We start from the raw sequence: 13,479 nt of genomic DNA, 5'->3' as shown, positions 1-13,479 counted from the left end.
CAGAACATGTCCAGATCTGGCAATTTTACCAAAGTCTTCAGATAACGTAATACATCTTTAAACCATTTAAACATGTCCTTCTTTCTTCTATCTGTGATATAAAACAGCTCCCACCCACTTGACATAAACTAAATGATTCAGATCTATTGGCTCTTGGTTGTGGAAAAATCTGCCTGGAGGTCAGTCGTGGTTCATACCACAAGCAGCCATCTTTTTTTTCACTCTGCTTAACTCCAGCCTGCATTTTTAAATGGACACAATATCCTTCCTTTCAGCTGCGATTGATTAAAGGTCTGCATAGAGTCTTATGCAAAGTGTAAGCGCTTCTGTATGCTCCATGCATGCGGTAGACTGTCTTTGAACGTTAGCTGGCCCCTGTTCTGTCCAAGCAAAAAGTAAAAGAGATGACTGCAATTCAAAGAAGGCCAGAACTGGGAAATACTGAGAGAGAACCTAGAGGAGGCCGTTGCTGCCACTCTGATGGTAACGCCATATGAACACCTTCCTGCCTGCTGGAAGAGCGGCGAATTGTTCCAGCCCAGAAATTGCTTTAGTAGTGTCAGAGGAGTTCTGCGGGGTCCCCAAAAGTCTTTTCTGAAATTGGAAAAATGTTTCTCCCTGCCCCCCATTTTCCTGTACACAACAGTCAGACGTTAGTAATCACGCTTTTCTATTTCTTTTCAGATTTACAAGCCCACATGAGGTCTTTTGGATTCATTATGCATAGACCAAAGTATATCTGGGAATGAATGATGATCCATCTTTTTCTTTTTCTTTTCCTTTTTCTTTTTTTTTTTTTCTTTTTTCCTTGGGGCTTTTGGGGGTTTTGATTCTTTAGTTTTTTAACAAAGTGCCTTTTTCCTTTTGACAACTGTCTGAAATATGTTCCTTTAAGAGCCTCCTACATGGTATGTATTTGCAATTTGTAAACACAATATGTCAAAGAATGATTTGATTCAGTGGTGAGGCAGCCAGCTATTTGCATGTCATGAGGTCTAAGGGAAACAAACTGACCCTCAGCCTTCCTCCATCCAGCCAAATTCTGATGGGACCCTCAAATAGCTCTGGCAAAGTGTTCTGTTTCTTTTGGACTTGATGAATGCTTGTTTCTGTGAAGACGTGTAATTATTTCTTCCTTTATTTTGCTGCACAAGTTACCAAGAGAAGCAGCTTAAAACTAAATGTGAGTATTGAGGCTCTTTTCCGTTATTCCTTTGTTTGATAATGTTTAAATGTGGTAGTATACAAGGTACCTAATTTAACATTTTGAGAAAGTAAGTGGGAACTTTTTCCTTCAGACACAAAACTGCTAATTAAATTAGACACAGAATTCTACACATATCAAAAATTTTTTATTTTGTGTACCAAAAGAGATACCACACTTTTTTTGGATGCAATTGTTTTCATTTTGTTAATTGGCTCACTCATTAATTTATGGGAAGATTGTTTGGGATTTCCTTTGTAATGAGATGAGGATTAATTTTGTTTACTTCAAAGAACAAGCCAACAAAAAAAGTGTATGCTGTTTGCTGTGACATTTGGATCACCATTTTTATCTCTTAGCGAGCTTTCATAGCTATTTGCTGTTGCAAGAAAACTTTCTATATAGTGTCTTTTCTGATAAGGTAAGTCACTTGTTTCTAGCATAACTAATTTTAGCGCTTAACATGGATTGTTCTTGCTTTTTTTTTTTGAAGTAAAACCAGTTTCCAAGCCGGCGTTTATAGCAATATTTTGATTTGTTATAAAAATCAAGTACCCAGATTCTCTCTCCATAAGACACTTTGTTTTATCTTTTAGGTATCATATTTTTAGGATTATAATTTTGGTTTGGAATTTGAAGGGAAAGAGTAGTATTGAAAGGATATACCACTGTTTACTGAAATGGTGCTGGAAATGTGTGTCTATATTGCAGAAATAAAAAAGAAATATGGGTAATGGTGGCAATATTCCTTAAATTGAAGTCTATGTATATTAATTGTACTGCTACCTGATTTCATAATGGCAGTCTTTTTGATAACGAGGTTACAATTAAATTTGGACAAAACTATCAAATATAATTTCCATTTCAATAATAAGAATGTTTGAAAATATATTTCTTTAACTGTCCTTGTTTTCAGAAGATCTGGTTTTATGTCTGGAGCTGGGCACAAAATCTCTTACATTTAGAAAACGTGTCAGATGCCTTTTTTTGCTTGTGGTTAATATTTTCACCCATATTTTTCTTCCGTTTGTGTGATGAGTTGACATTCCCAGAGTATTTTAGCAGAACAGGCTGTAGCGGATTTAATATATTAACATTATAACAGCTTGCTGATGGTCTTGCCATGTAATTTTATTGCAGTGTTGCAAAAGTCACTTTGATTCAAAGTTGTGTAATTGGTAGAAACTTAAGATGGTATACTAACCTTCTTGCAAGATCAGAGCAAAATGAAATCAAAAGCTGCTTGAAAGAGATTCTGATCAGTTGTGACCTATGGTATCTCCAGGTTATTTGCAGGCAGGCATATTTTACAAAGTGTCTATTTTTGGTTGACTTGGTAAGACATATGTTCTGTGGGCTATATACCAATAAGCCCAGCTTTCTTCAGTTTTTTCCATATCTTAGTTTCATTTCTCAAAAAAAGTTAAAAACTTTTAGTATTACCTAACCATGGACAGACAGAAAGAAATGTGAAAATCTTAACCAGCATGCTTCCAAATGTCAAGCCCAAAATCAGAGGGTGAAATTCTGACCCTGTTCGAATGAGCAGCCCTCCTGTCGACTAAACAAGCTCTAGATGCTGCTCAGGCTTTTAGATCACCTGGGGAATAAAACCGACCTGAGTTTTTCTGCACACTTCCCTGCCAGTTAAGAGTAAGATGATGTCTTATGACTAATTCTAGGATGCTCATAAAATTAACGATTTCCAGTTCAACTGTTCTATTAAAATCTCTAGAGCCCCAAGTTTGGAAGTTGGCATGGCAAAATGCTGCTAATGCTCCACTTGTGCTCCTGCAGTGGAATTCATTCTTCTGGGAACAGAGCGCGTAGCTCTAATGAGAAAGGAGGCTGTGAACTCCTTGTTTGGTACATCTGTATTTTCCTGTAAAATGTAAGAGGGATGAAATAAGGATGGTTTTGTAGAAATATGCAAACATTACTCCAAAAACACTGAACAGATGTATTAAAAATAAGTTAATAGAATTCTGTAGCAGAGATACAGTAAGGGACACAATTGTTGCAAAGGCTAACTAGTCTCCCTTGGTTGCCATAATGATGGCTAATTTAAGTTTCTGCCGGGAATCACCCTGGAGAGGAATTTATCTCTCTCTTTTAACTGTAAAAAATGGCTTGTTCATTAGCCTCAGTAGGCTTTGGTTAGCTTTTGTGAATATCCCCATTCTTCTCTGATATTGTACGGTATACATCAGCTATCATCCCTTCTTGTTTCCCTTTCTTAGACTAAGAGTTTTCTTTGATTTTTCTTCATGCATGCCTGTAGGTTACTTTTCTTCTCAGCCATGGTTGCCTTTGAGTTTGAATTTTTCCAAGTCCATATATAAGGACTGGTAAATTTTTGCACATCTCAGCATATTATGGATAATGAATCTGAACGGGCTGCCCTAGTTCATTGCTGGCCTCACACTTAGATGCTTTATAACTCAGAAAAATGTTCATTTTCCTGTAACATGTCTTTGTGCATAGATAGCAGAATTGATAGAAAGAATGACCTAGTGACAGAGCACGGCGTAGTTGTTGACAGAGCACACACACAGGAGACCAGAACTCAGTCCAGAGTGACCTCCAGCAAGTTGTTCTGTGCCTCAGTTCCCCATCTGTAAACCAGGTTTGTTACATTGGGGAGAAAAAAATGAGTTCAAAACCATGTTATCCAAAACTGTCTGGAAACAACCCAAATTCACTGGAAAATCCTTCATAATTAGGAACTCTCTTAACCGCTGTAGCCCTAAGAGGTTTGACACAAAACTGGAAAAATTCCACCCAGAACATTTTGCATAAGAATATTAATCATAACCTCAGAGTCATTAAGGACAATTGCAATGTTCACAACTGGAACATTTTATTGCTTCAGCTAATTTTGGAAGTGCTTTCTACCTCTAGCTCTGGAAGCCGACCACCTAGCAACCTTCATACAACGCTTTTAACTATCCTGGGCCAGTGCCTGGATACAGCCTGATGAGCAGACCCATCTAATGGCAAAGGCGTAGTGACTGGCTTCTTTTCTTCCCACTCCTCCAGGTTTACTCTCTGACCTTGAGCAAGTCAATTACTTTGCTTTGACAAGTATTAACCTTTTCTGTAGACAAGTATCTCACAACTGTGTTTTACGATTACTTTATTATTGTTGTTAGAAAAGCATTCTGAAACCTTTGAAAGGAAGGCTGTAAAATACTTAAGTATTAGGTTATAATTCTATCAGAAGCCCAGAACCGTATTAGGCTGTAAATCTATTTATCAGGAGCCCAGTCTTCCTCAAGTGAGCTCTTCAAGTTTCAAATTCAGCCACATCGTGATTCATTTATGTATTATAACACGCAAAATTGTGACATAATTAGAGTTCTGTGAGTCTGGGATTCTATTTGCATGAAAAAAAAGAAGGAAAAGATTAGAGGAAAAACTGTTTCATGCTGATCTTCTAATTGCCAATCTTTGTTTAGTTTGGTGCTTGAAAATTGAAGAGCATTGAGAAACAATTCAAATTAAAAGCTCAAAACATTTTGGGGTTTTTTTTAAATAGCAGAATTTTTAATTTGTTTAATCACTTGCTTAGACTTTTTACTGAAAACATTTACCAAATTTAACATAAATTAGCAAAAAGGACTTGAATTGTATTTGTTCTTTAATGCAGTTTCTGCTGCTGCTTACCACTCTCCTCCTCCTCAGACCAACCTTATCCCCCACAGCTGGTCAGAGTTATGGCCTCTGAGCATCATCCTGTACTGAAACCAGTCAATTCCATTCTAGGTTTGCAAAGATGGTTGCTACGTGTCAGGCTTCACATCATCACTTGAACAGACTTTACTAGTTTCAGTGGACTCATTGTTCCACAATATCCTCGAGTTAAATAGCGTGTTCTTAAAATGTTCCTAAATGTTAGAAAGGAATTTCTTCATTCTTACCAAATTTCTTCCAGAATTCTAAGACTTTACTAATGGTTTTTATTTGTCTGAGTCAAATGTTGACTGTCTTGGGTGTTCAGATAAACTTTAGCCTTAATTTTCCTTCAATCGAATAGGGCAATCCGGCACTGGAACCAGCTTTTAGATAGTGTGTATTTATAATCATAGAAAGAAATCCACTCTGAAAGTCATAGTGCCAAAACCAAAAAAAGGACCTTTTCACATGCCAGGACATTACAAAAATCCCAGCAGGGCAGTAACTGAAGGGTCAGTAACCTCACATCATAATAAAGAAAGACAGAATACCATGGTCTACTCATTGCAGGGTCTAATTTTAAATCATAGCCACTTTTAGGAAGATAGACTATGTTAAAATAGAAAGAAATATGTTTAATGTCTGGCACAGAGATTTTAAGGCTTAAGGGAAATGTTAGGATACCCAGTCACATAATTGTTCAGCAGACCTTATCTCCTAAGTAGGCAGAACAGGTAACGTAAGAGGCACAAAGATTTCAAGTACATGGCAAAGGTCACTGGCAGGACATGAACAGAACCTAGGGCTGAGTCCCTCTAAGGACTGGTTGACGTTGCTGCTCACAGGATGTGAGGATTGAAATTAAAACAGAGTCGATGCCATGTATCTACTCAACTACTCAAGAGGTCTTCAGTTACATTTTTCTTTCTGGTTAATGGATGATGCACAAAGCCGCATATTTAAAGAAAAGAAAAACAAAAACAAAAAACCCAAACCCCAAATTTATTTCTATACTTGTCCTAGTAACACTCCGTTATTTTTCTTCCCTGGTAGCGGATGAAGAAGAAGCCGAAGACCTCCACTTCCTGCCCTTTCTCCCATCAGCCCCACTCCTAAAGGGGTTCACTGCCTTTAAAAGTCCTGTTGTCAGCTCTCTTCTAGAGCTGAGTTTTTACATTGTGAGTCATATATCCTTTTGCTGTGTTGGAATGCAATGTGCTGTTTTACTGTCAACAGTGAATATAGGACATGTCGTAAAAGAATGCGTACATCTGAATATTTTATCTTTCTTTTCCCCCAGCCCAAAGACCAGCAGCCTGCCCTTGATGCGCCTGCATAGTTAAACTAATAAGGTTTTCCAGCTCTACAGTATGTTTAAAACAAATACAGGGCAGAGAATAAAATGAAAAATTCACCCTGCTGTAATTCCACATCTTTGGTGAAATGCACACACAGCCGAATTGTACTAGTTTGTTACTGCAACCTTGGTGCGGATGTTGAGACTTCATAAGTGAATTGTGCCTAGCGCTCCCCAACAGATATGAGGACACCAACCCTAACATGCAGAGTTAAAAACCTGATCCAAAAAATATTAAATCACCTGATTTGACATCCACGAATTGAGTGAAATTATTCAGCTACATTAATTTACATACATATGCAAGTGTCCCTGGGGTCCTATTCTAAGAGAAGACAAAGCACGTGTTCATGTAACACTTAGGGGGAAGCAGAAGGAAGTGAAATAAGTCTGCTTAAGAACACCCATAGCATATTTTCATGTTTGTTGGTTGTTGTGCACTTTACTGGAAACCTTTCTTGCCCTCTGTCTCAGTTATATTGTATAACCGGTTCATTACTGTAAAAGCGGTAGAATACAAAGAGTACCACATCTTTCAGGTTTTCTTCACCAGATTAAACCTTTCATGGTCTGTCCACCTAGCAGATGCAATATATGCATATGTATTTTTAATAAGGCTGTGTTATTATCGGATCCCTGTATTCCAAAGACAGTGCCATTGCAGAGGATCGTTACTGCTAGGTATCATAGCAGTACCTACCATGTTAATTGTCAGCAAAAATCCAGAGTACATAGGTAGTCCTTGCTTTGAGATCAGGCTGTTACTAGCCCTACTCAATGTTTCTGCCCATTCCTTCTCTCCTTGATCCTGCCCCTTGGGACTGCCTATCTTGAAGCCTATTTTCCCTTGGGAAGGTCCGTGGAGGCACGTCATGGAGTTCCTCTCCACGAAGAGGAGACTGCCACAGCAATGGTCACCCTAAATAGCTCATGTATAATGTGAAGAGAGGGTATATATGCTACATTTGCAGTTGCCAGCATTTCTTAAACTGTATACAGCAGTGGCTTCACAGACTGTGATTCCTGTGGGTGTAATAAGCAGTCCAGGGCTTGTCTGCAGAACCGTATCATCTCTGTTTTCAGTGAAAAGTTTGGTAAGAAGGTGTCAGCCAAGACTGATGGACCTCTGCAAGCAACAAAATTTGCCATTCATTGGGCCTACAAATCTAAATACCTGGGAACAATGATAATTGAAGTAGGGATCTTACATACCAATACTCCTTACAGTAGCCTTTGCTTTTTCTAAGTGTCATGCTTGAAGCCCAGCCGGCAACTAAGCACCACGCAGCTGCTCGCTCACTCCTCTTCCCCTGCAGTGGGATGGGGAGAAGAATTGGAAGAAAAAGGTAAAACCTTGTGGGTTGAGATAAGGACAGTTTAATAGGACAACACAAGGAGAGAAGAAGTAATAATAACAGTAATACTAATAAAAGAATGTATAAAGCGAGTGATGCACAATGCAATTGCTCACTACCCAGAACCCGATGCTCAGCCCATTCCCGAGCTGTGATCCCTCCTCCTCCCGGCCAGCTCCCCCAGTTATATACTGAGCATGACATCATATGGTATCAAATATCCCCTTGGCTAGTTTGGGTCAGCTGTCCTGGCTGTGCCCCCTCCCAGCTTCTTGTGAAAATTAACTCCATCCCAGCCGAACCCAGGACACTAAGCTGTAATGCCACCTAGCTCATGACAATCTTTTAACAGGGCTGAGATCAGAAATCTTTAGATTTGGTTCATTTTGATAAGGTGTCATATTTTTATTACAAAAGTGCTGCAGCTCAGTTTATTTTTTTCCTCAGAAAACTAGGTCAGGCTGGCACAGTGCAGTTGGGAGAGAAAAGGAAAAGGCTGTGCCGCTGCAGCAGACACTTTATTACCACTTGGGGATTTTATGTTTGGTTTTGGGGGAAGGAGGCCTTTTTTTTTAAAATAGGGTAATGAAAATCCTTTCCAATTTTAGCTTGCTGCTAACATTGCTGCTGCTGCTTATCTTTTTCTTATTGTTCATTTTATTTCTTAAAGCAGTTCTAAAGTAGGTCACAGGCTTTTAAAGAACAGAGCTAGAAAAAGTTGTACTGCATAGTCAGTTGTAGGGTTCTTTTTTTAAAAGGATTTTAATTCATGCGATGTACCCGTTCTCACAAGACACAGTACTCTTCATCCACCTTTCTGTCCCTGAAATAAAATGTAAGGGTGAGGGAAATCCAGTCTCTGCAGTTGATGCGTCTGCAAAGACAAGAAATGGCCTATTTTTTATTAAGATCTTAAAGACTGCAGTCAGCATCAGCGTTGCCTATTGAAGCTCTGTTACCTCTTGTTAGTGGCAAGGCTGTTTCGTTTCACGGTCTGTGAGCACTTCACTCCCTGCTGTATCACAAGCATCATTTCCTATTGCTGTCGTTTTCCCCAGGAAAGCTTTCAGTCCCAAAGGCAGGCTTGGGTCATTTTCAGGTAGATGTGTCCCTGCCCGGTGGTGTTAGTGTATTGCTAAGATGTTGCTGTTTCCTTGGTGGACTTCTGCTCAGCTGTGCAGGCATTTTGACTTTAGTGCATTGTATAGAGGGGAATCAGGAGGCAGATGTTTGATGGGCAGGTGCTGTTCTAGCAGAGATCGCTCAGAAGTGCTGCTCTGGGGATGAACTCACTGGTAAAAGTCTCAGATCAGGACTTCAGCACATGTCTTCATTTGTAACTTTCATTTTCTTCTTATTTAAGCACTTTTTGAAGTATTTTCCATGATTAGGGGATTGTAGGTGAGGGTGGAGGCAGGAAAGGGGATTGGAAAAACCAGGCAGAAAGGGTAGTGGGGAAGACTTTGTATTCATTGCCAGAGATCAGCTGTGACCTCAGTGATCAGCTCTCATCTTGGCCAGTTCAGCCCCAAATATTTAATGTTTCTTTTTCTCTTTCAGAGACATTTAGTACTTGCTGGGTTGTAGGTTGATAGAAGGAAAATACATTAGTATTTCCATGCAAGTACAATATGTTATTCTCTACATTCCCACCATTTTAATTGAAGAAACTGTGACCCAGCATAAACATCCTTTTGCTACCAAATTTCTTCTCTCAAAAAGAGTTCATTCTAATTCAGATTCACATCTTTTTTCCTAGAATAAAACATTGTTAGCTATAAAATTTCTTCTTCAAATGAAATTTTTAACTTTATATAAAAAATGCAATTTAAGTTTTTACTAGAAATTTTTCTGTTGAGAATTTAAGATCCATTTTTAGACCAATGTTTTTCAGTCAATTTTCACTTTTTTGAATCCTACTTTTGTAAAACAAACTGACATTTTCCATCAAGTGTTTTGTGGTTTTTTTTATTCACAAATATTTTCTATTAAAATACATCAAAATTTTAAAAATAAAAGTGCTAGAGCATTTTGGATCAAGCTTAGTGCAAAACTCCTTTTTCTTCCAAAAATACCCTGATGCAATAACTTTTCTTTTAATTTATATTAGTTTTGGAAGCTTATAAATGCTCAAGTTTTAGAGCATGAATTTAATCCTCTAAAAGGGATTAGAAAACTTTCCTCATGAGCAGGTTGTTGCCTGGCCATCTCTTGTAGGGTTTCTTGCATCTTCCTTAGGATGACTTTGCCTGCTGAACTGAAAAAAAAAAAAAAAAAAAAAAAAAGAGATATGTGCAGTTATAGCCATTTTCCTTCACACAGTCTTTAAGTCATCACAAAGTAATTTTTAGATCTGCTTTCCCTGCTGAGTCCTGGTAAGGACTATATTTAGTGTAGATGTCTGCCCCAAACTCTCCTTTATTCCTCATTGTTCTGTACAGGGCAGTGGCTGAGCAGTGGGGCAGGGCACTGCCTATGTTTCCTTCTGAGCCAAGTCATCGAAACAGCCAAGATTACTGAAGGCATTCAGACCTTTACATCTCTTCTGCAGTCTGGTCTGTAACAATTAACACCAGCTTAAAATTTAAAATGATCAGTGAGGAAAAGAAGTTTTGACTTGCACCAGCCTGCAACAACAAAAATAGCAAAATCTTCTTTACAGTGGTAAACCAGATACCGCAGACAAGCCAGTAACTCCTTTCCATCAAAAAGGGCCCAGCCTGTGGGCCGTACTCATATCTAAGTATCAGAATTGTTGACTAAGGACACGTTGATCATGTCTCACACTCAGTGACAACACAGAAAATAATATTTGTCTCTCTTAATTTCACACATGGCTGGGACTTGGGAATGTTGGAAGTGATTTTTGCCTGTGGAAATGCTGAATCTACTGAAACTGTTTTTTTCTTTGACAGAAATTATCTAGAACCACTAGTTTCCTTTGCTCCTTCCTCTGTAACCGAATTCATGCAATTCCACTGAATGTATTTCAATTGAGAAGGATTTAGAGACTTTGTTTACCAGATTTGAAATATCAGAAAACATTGAAATTAATTGTAATGAAAACCTAATTGCTCATATACTTTTTTAAATCCCACTTTTTAATTATCTTTGGAAATATCTTTCAAAATCTGTGCTCCCAGGATGTAGGCAGCAAAGCTCTAAAGCGTGCATTCGGCTTCAAGCATGTAAATATTACAGCTGAAAGCAATAGCATTTCTCACATGTTTAGTCTATGCACATGTCTAGCTTAGATGGGGACATCTACAGGAGACCTCTTTTGTTGTGATGGGAATGACCCCGCTCCTGCTCAAATGCCCATAAGGGAATACTGAGGTTTTGTGGACTCTTCCACTCTCCCTCTTTTATCGTTCAGTGGTGATAAACCTTTCTGCGGTCCATCACAGAATGGTTGAGGTGACATGGGACCTGTGGAGATCATCTAGTCCAACCCCCTGCTTAAGCAGGATCACCTAAAGCAGATTACCCAGGGCTACGTCCAGTCAGGTTTTGAGTATCTCCAAGGGTGGAGACTACACAGCCTCTCTGGGCAACCTGTGCCAGTGTTCAACCACTCTCACAGTGAAAGGTTTTTTTCTTCTGTTTAAATGGAATCCCTTGTATTTCAGTTTCTGCCCGTTGCATTTTCTCCTGTCAGTGGGCACCACTGAGAAGAGCATGGCTCCCTCTTCTTCATTCCCTCCCTTGAGGTATTTTTACACATTGATGAGAACCTCTCTGAGCCTTCTTTCCTCCAGACTGAACAGTCCCGGCTCTCTCAGCCTTTCCTCATAGGAGAGATGCTCCAGTCCCTTAGTCACCTTTGTGGCCCTTTACTGGACTCTTTCCAGTAGCTCCATATCTGTCTTGTACTGGGGAGCCCAGAACTGGACCCAGCACTCCAGATGTGTCTCACTAGTGCTGAGTAGAGAGGAAGGATCACCTCCCTCAACCTGCTGGCAATGCTTTTCCTATGCCCTGCAGGATGCTGTTGGCCTTCTTACCCACAAGGGCCTGTTGTTGGCTTGTGTTCAACTCAGTGTCTACCAGGACCCCCAAGTCTTTCTCTGCAAAGCTACTTTCCGTCTGGTTGGCCCCCAGCATGTGCTGGTACCTGCAGTTATTCCTCCCTGGAGGCAGGACTTTGCATCTCCCTTGCTGAAATTCATGAGACCCCTCTCACCCCACTTCTCCAGCCTGGTGAGGTCCCTCTGGGTGACAGCACACCCATCTGGTGCATCAGCCACTCCTCCCAGTTTTGTGTCATCTGCCAGTTTGCTGTGGGTGTACTCTGTCCCATCTCCAGGTCCTTAATGAAGAGGTTGAACAGTATTGGTCCCAGTGTCAACCCCTGGAGTACACCACTAATGACATTACTTTAAATTGTCTCCTTTAACATTGTACCTAGGATTCAGTAATGATTTCTCATCCACATCTTAGGCTCATGGCTGCTTTGCTTTTGGAACTCAGGCAGCTGAAGCTAATCAGTTTAAAACTGTCTAAATGTCTTCTAAGTATATAGCTCACCAGCTAATTTGGGTATACTTTATCACATGGCCCTTTTGTACCAGATGCAATCCTCAAACCTGTTTTATGGTTGAATATAGAGAGTATGCCTGAGAATATTGCCAGGATTTTACATGAAAAGGTACACCAATGCACAGCTGAAGTATTTCATGGCTTCATTTGAGTCTATAAATCTGACAGTAGTCAGAAAGGAATGAGCTCCGTAATGAACACAGGAGAATATTCTGGCTCTACCAGACTATGTGAACACGTGTAAAAAATGTGGGTAAGAATGATTTCAGAAAAATAAAAGAAATTATATCTAAGCCATAGCATGAACCCTACTTTTTTTCATGTACTGCTGCTGGTGAAGATGTTGACAGCACCCAGGAATCTGAGCTATTGAAAAGGTTTTGCATTCCTAGGTAATAGCTTGGGAGAGGCTTGAATCGATACCAAGCACTCCAAAGACAGTTTGTCTCTACTTAAACACGGAGCTGCATTACTGACCAGCAATACTGCTGATCAGCCAAGCTTCTTGTGTTCAGAATAACAGGGCCAGTTATTCTGGACTGGAATCTCTGGGCACCGGTGTAGTACTTGTATTAAATGATGAATTGCGCTCCCTGACTCTCACATGTTGATTAGTGTAAAAAAAAAAAAATCCAGTAAATAATCTAGGTTTAATTCTGTAGCCAGTTAGCAACTTTTCTGTCCCCTTCTTCCAAAAAAACAGCTTTCAGCTACTACATTAGACATGCTTATTTCTGACCTCTAATTTCTCTGTACAGTGGTTTTACTGTGATGGTAATTCTTGAGCTTCACTAGCAAGGCTTGCAATAGAGGAAGAATATCCATTAAGAGAGACGCATACAGAGCCATTAATTTGAATTTTGCCAACTAAATCACTCAGGCTGATCTCGGTAGCAAGTACAAGTTGTATTGGACAAGCTGGATGCTGCTGGTGAAAGTTCTGTGGATGAATCAGTGACGAGTGGTGTCCCTCAGGGGTCTGTATTGGGACCAGCTCTGTTTAACATCTTTGTCGGAGACATAGACAGTGGGATTGAGTGCACTCTCAGCAAGGTTGCAGATGATACCAAGCTGAGTGGTGCGGTTGTCATGTCTGAGGGATGGGATGCCATCCAGAGGGACTTGGACAAGCTCAAGAAGTGGGCCCATGTGAACCTCATGAGGTTCAACAAGGCCAAGTGCAAGGTCCTGCACATGGGTTGGGGCAACCCCTGGTATCAATACAGGCTGGGGGATGAAGGGCTTGAGAGCAGCCCTGCGGAGAAGGACTTGGGGGTACTGGTGGATGAAAAGCTGGACATGAGCTGACAATGTGCGCTCGCAGCCTAGAAAGCCAACCATATCCTGGG

The 13,479-nt window shown here is 40.0% G+C and overlaps 1 protein-coding gene across 1 annotated transcript in view; it reads left to right on the top strand.

The window, feature by feature from the left end:
* Positions 1–1,129: 1,129 nt before the first annotated feature.
* FHL5 (four and a half LIM domains 5) overlaps positions 1,130–13,479 on the top strand; it is a 28,898-nt gene continuing 16,548 nt past the window's right edge. Inside the window, exon 1 of the mRNA XM_050894056.1 lies at positions 1,130–1,183. The gene's annotated coding sequence lies outside the window, so the exon portion shown is untranslated. The remainder of the gene's footprint in view (positions 1,184–13,479) is intronic.

This window comes from Gymnogyps californianus, chromosome 3 (genome assembly GCF_018139145.2).
Source record: "Gymnogyps californianus isolate 813 chromosome 3, ASM1813914v2, whole genome shotgun sequence".
In the NCBI taxonomy this organism is placed as follows: Eukaryota; Metazoa; Chordata; class Aves; order Accipitriformes; family Cathartidae; genus Gymnogyps; species Gymnogyps californianus.
The sequence above is the reverse complement of the archived record's forward strand: the minus strand, read 5'-3'. Positions and strand labels throughout refer to the sequence as shown.